Source organism: Trachypithecus francoisi, unplaced genomic scaffold (genome assembly GCF_009764315.1).
Source record: "Trachypithecus francoisi isolate TF-2019V2 unplaced genomic scaffold, Tfra_2.0 Lachesis_group2, whole genome shotgun sequence".
NCBI classification, from domain to species: Eukaryota; Metazoa; Chordata; class Mammalia; order Primates; family Cercopithecidae; genus Trachypithecus; species Trachypithecus francoisi.
The window spans coordinates 151,651,737-151,657,324 of NW_022681465.1; positions in this window are offsets into that span (position 1 = coordinate 151,651,737).

The window sequence follows — 5,588 nt, forward strand, 5'->3', positions numbered from 1 at the left end:
AATAAGAAAATAAGACTTAAAAATCAAATAAAATGGGGGAGGGGATAAATTTATGAAGCACTTGTTTAAATGTTTTCATGAGGGTATGCCCACATGCACCATGAGGGGCCAAGGGAGAATCCCCAGTGGAGAGATTCCTCCATTTTTCTAGGCAATCTAGGGAAAAGGGGTTGAGGGAGAGTGCTGGTATGACTATACGATTCTTGCCCACATCACCTCAACTTTCTTTTTTGTCATCTGATGCAGAGGTTCCAGGGCTAGAGATACATCTGCAGGTGCCAGAAGCATAGCTAATTCCTAGGCAAGACATTGTAACTATACCTTTAAATCTTTATTTCAGTATTTCTAAGGACCCTATGGGTTAAGTTGTGCCCTCAACCCATCTGGAAAAATTTGAGTTGACAGTAAATGCTGCTGTATTGTCCAATGGCTAAGATAGCCCATTAGTCCTGTATCTATATAGCCCTAACCTATATAAATTGGAGTAGGCTGAAGGGGAGGCACTTGTTAAACTACTGTTGTTGCCAGCAATGTGGACTAGCACAATGGCCTCTCCTAATATCCCTTTCAAAGGTGGAAAAGTTTGGGCATAAATGAGAGAAGGAAGAATAATAGCGGAGGGTATGGAATGAATAACCCAATTACGGAAATCCAATATTATGCTAACACTTTGAAAGAGGCCCAGAGCAAGGGATGATATGGTTATACCAGATGTCTGAAAGGATGAAGCCATGTTTTGCTGAGACCACACCTGCTTTTGGAACTTAACAAGATTGAATGGAAGCCTGCACACCTGGATGGCCTTTCTGTGGGAGACATTTTGGTCATAGAATATGATAACAAACTGATCACTCTTATATTTCATATTACATCTACTCAATTTGATATAATACAGTCATTGTTGGTAAGATTACAATACTGTACTGAAACTGATAGCCAAATGTATTGCAAGATTGAATTTAAGACCTTCTATCCTTACCCCACACTGACTTCTCCAAATATTAGGTATATTCATGTTGGTGCTATTGCTGTATCTGTTATATAAATGCTACACCAAATGTGGATGATCAGACAGGTATGATCCTTTTGCAGAAAAGGCTAGGGGGGTGACCTGTGATATAATAAAGAATATGTCTGGTCTTCATCACCAGTTCCTGGCACAGAGCTTCAAAAATCTTTAGAATTATAGGAGCCTGTTATGCTAATGAGTTGTGCAAGGCAGGTTTACTATGCACTGGTTACCAACTTATCTGAGGCTGTTGAGACAGAGCACCCCCACACAAATTATGTGAAGTGTTTGGACGAACGGAGGCAAGATGGCGCACTTCCGGGTTCTTCATCCCCCCAACTTTTCCCGCGCGCGCGAAAATGCAGCCGACGCCCGGGAAGGTGCAGACCAACTGGGCATGCGCCAGGTGACGTCAATCTGAAGAGACCAAGATTTACCTGGTCGCACCTGCGGAACGCCCCCGGACACGCCCCTGCCCTGCCTATCGCCCTCCCACTCCCAGAAAAGCCGCTCCGGACGAGTGCCACGCGCGGACTTCCCAGCTTCCCCACTGCGGTCGGGACTGTCGGAACTCCGTCCGAGGGCAGCATGGAGAACTCTGTGGGCCTCATTTGCCGGAGGCCAACAGACCTCTCCTTACCCACCTTCTTCCCCTGAAGCTAGGTGACCAAAATAAACTTGCAGTTTTGCTCCTACCCTTGCCTAGTCGCTGGTTCCTTTGCGCCCGCTCTGGTGGTCTTAGAAAAAACAAAACATGAAGTAGATTTATTACTTACAGAAAGGCAGCAAAGAACAGCAGAAGCCTAAGATTCATGTTGAGCTGGTCTTCCAAGTCTCAGGAAAGTTACCAAGATGGTTGAAGCCTTGTCTGCACATACTTCACTTGCACCACAGCTGAGGGACCCTGGATAGCAACCCACCCTAGGCTTTATACCCCAGGGGTAACATGACATGCTGGGCTAAAGTGTTGAAGGACATCCTGTTTCTAGGGGGGACTGGAACAGAGCCCAGGCTGTTCTAGTCAGTCACTCCTTATCACTGGATGTTGTATTCACAGAATATTCTAGTTATTTTTGAGAACTATAAGCAAAAAAGAGAGAACTGGGTCAGTTCAAGGCCACCAGAATAACTATTCTGCAAGGTGATTCTTGGTAGGGCCTCTAGATGACTATGAGATGGAGAAGGCCATCCATGTGACTAGAGGGTTGGAATTCTTAGTCTCTCCCCCTGACTTCAGGGAGGGGAATGGGGCTGGAGTTCAATCATGTGGCCAGTGATTTACTCCATTACGCCTGCATAATTGAACATGAGTTCGATCATGTGGCCAGTGATTTACTCTATTACGCTTGGGTAATGAAACCTTAATGAAAACTCTGGACAATGAATCTCAGGGAGTTTTCCGATTAGTGAAGACACTGATATACCAAGAGGGTGATGAACCCTGACTCCACAGGGACAGAAGCGCCTGCAACCTAAGCCCTTTCCAAACCTTTCCCTTTATTCTTCTTCATATGACTATTCATTTGTGTCCTTTATAATAAAAAGGTAATAGTAAGTAAGCACTTTTTTGAGTTCTGTGAGTCATTCAAGTGAATTACTGAATCTGGGGTGGTGTCATGGGAAACCCCTGAATTTGTAGCCAAGTCAGACAATCGTGTGAGTAGCCTGGCAATCCCACTTGCAGCTGGCATTTGAATTGAGGGCAGTCTTGTTGGGGACCTTGTATTTTAACTCATGGGACCTGACACTAACTCCAAGTAGTTAGTATCAGAGTTGAATTGAATCATAGGACACTCCGCTGGTGTCAGAGAATTAGTGTCAGACACAGTAAGTGTAGCACTTACTTGAGTTCTGCGAGCTGTTCTAGTGAATTGTCAAGCCTGAAGGAGTAGTGGAACACCAAAACCTGTAGACAGCTGGAGTAAGGAAGGCCTGGGGACCCCTTAACTTGAGACTGATCTCAGAAGTGAGTGCAGTCTCATGGAGGACAATGCCCTTCATGGGGAAACTTGGCCGAAAGCCAGGCGGTTGGTGACAGAACTCTATTATGAAACATTATCCACAGTAGAAAGGGAAGAAGTACTGAGACATTCTACAACATAGATGAACACTGAAAATATAATGCTAAATGGAAAAAAACAGACACAAAAGGCCACACAGTATATAATTTTATTTCTATGAAATGTCCAGAATTGGCTAATCTGTAAAGGCAGAAAATAGATGAGTAGTTACTTAGGGTTGGGGGGTGCAGTGGGTTTGGGTTAGGGAGGTAATAGCTAAAGGGAACCACATTTCCTTATGAAGTGATGGAAACGTTCTAAAATTAACTGGTATACTGAACTAGTTATGGATAAAATACCAGGATGTCTGAGATTTGCTTCCAAATAATCCGCTGGGGATGGGAGGAGAACAAAAGAAGTAAGACTGGCCAGAATTTTGTAATTTCTGAAGCTGGGTACCTGGGGGTTCATTATACCATTCTCTCCAGTGTTTGAAAGTTTTCATAAAAGTAAAAAAGGAAAAAAATAAAAGAATCTTAGGCAGTGTTCTCTCACAAGAGAAGGGAATGTAGTTTACGAGGTCCAGAGCCACCCCTCCCTAGCCCTCAGATGAGATTCATGAATTATTGAGGGAAAGCTGAGAGGCATAGAGGCCGTGGACTGTGGAGAGGTGGTAAGCGCAGTGGCCCTCATGGTCTCTCCCAACCTACATGCCATGCTGACCGTGGTGGTAGAAGTGGAGTCAGGGAGGGGATCAGGTAAGAAGCCCTCCACATTTCAGAGGAAGTGTAGTACAGGAGAGTCTCTTGGAAGAGGGGGAGGGTTAGGCCAGCTTAGGTTGGAAAACTGAGGCAAAGGTTGAGGGTAGGACTCAGGAATCCCAGAGCCAGTTTTCCTCATGAAAGCTGATATGCAGTCTACCTTTCTCAGGCCCTGAGGACAGCAGTAGCCCCACACTCCTGGTGGGGCCCACAAACCTCCGTTTGCTTCAGCCTGGGACTCTAGAGACTCAGGTGGATGGGCGTTGTGTGTGTGGCGGCGGGAAGGGGACAGGTGAGGGGAAGGGGAGTGGGGCAGGGAGTGCAGGGGAAGATGGGAATATCATGATCGGCCCCAGCCCTGCCCACAGGAACAAAGCTTCACCTTTGACAGAGTCCTGGGCCTTGATGCTGCTCAGGTAAGGAGGTCTGGGAGGGTGATGAAAGGAGGGTAGGAGACCTCAGGCCCCTGGATCCTGGGGTGCCAGCTGCCTCTAGAACTCCTTTGCTCAGGGCACCCGAGTCAGTGGATTGTGCCTGTGTCTCCCTGCAGGAGGCAGAGCAGGAGCTGCTGGCATGTGTCCAGTCCACATTGGGCTCTGTGGGCCGAGGGTACAGTGTGGCCCTGTTGCTCCAGGGGAGGGAAACAGAGGCACCCCGACTTGTGCCAGGTGAGTCCCAGAGGAGACACCAGGGCACAGGCCTCATGCGGCTTAGGGTTTGCCTCCCCTCGAGAATTCTGAGAATCTTCCCTGCCCACATCAGCCCTCACTGGGGCTCCTACAGCAAGCACCCTGTGGGTCCACGCAGGATGTTTTGCCAGGGTCAATTTATGCAGCTACTGGGAGGTCATGGAAGGTGGGAAGGGCCTGGGTGCAGTGGTTCACACCTGTAATCCCAGCACTTCGGGAGGCCGAGGTGGGTGGGTCACCTGAGGTCAGGAGTTCGAGACCAGTCTGGCCAACATGGCAAAATCCCATCTCTACTAAAAATACAAAAATTAGCTGGGTGTGGTGGTGGGCACCTGTAATCCCAGCTTCTTGGGCGGCTGAGGCAGCAGAATCACTTGAATCTGTGAGGCAAAGGTTGCAGTGAGCCAAGATCATGCCACTGTACTGCAGCCTGGGCGACAAGAACAAAACTCCATCAAAAAAAAAAAAAAAGGCAAAAACAAAAAATTTTTTTTTTTTTTTTTTTTTTTTTTTTTTTTGAGATGAAGTCTGGCTCTGTCTCCCAGGCTGGAGTACAGTGGCCGGATCTCAGCTCACTGCAAGCTCCGCCTCCCGGGTTTACACCATTCTCCTGCCTCAGCCTCCGGAGTAGCTGGGACTACAGGCGCCCGCCACCTCGCCCGGCTAGTTTTTTGTATTTTTAGTAGAGATGGGGTTTCACCGTGTTAACCAGGATGGTCTCGAACTCCTGACCTCGTGATCCGCCCATCTCGGCCTCCCAAAGTGCTGGGATTACAGGCTTGAGCCACCGCGCCCGGCAAAAAATTTTTAACAAAAATTAAAATAAAGGAAGATGGGAGGCTGGGGCTGATAGGGTGATGGTTAGAAAGGGGTGGCATGAAAAGATCAAATATCCAAGGAGATCTGATTTTCACAGTTCCTGGTGATACTAATTACAAGCTTGGGAGCTTTAGAGTGGGGGCTTCATCAAAATGCCCCCACACTAAAATAGCTGCCTCAGAACTTGTCGTGGATCCCTGTGCAGCAAACAGCAGGTCCCACTGAGAATGTCTGCTCACTTTCCGGCTTGCTATGAGCATGAAGATTGGTGCTATTTCTGTCCTGGATACCATGTCCCCAGTAGTATGGG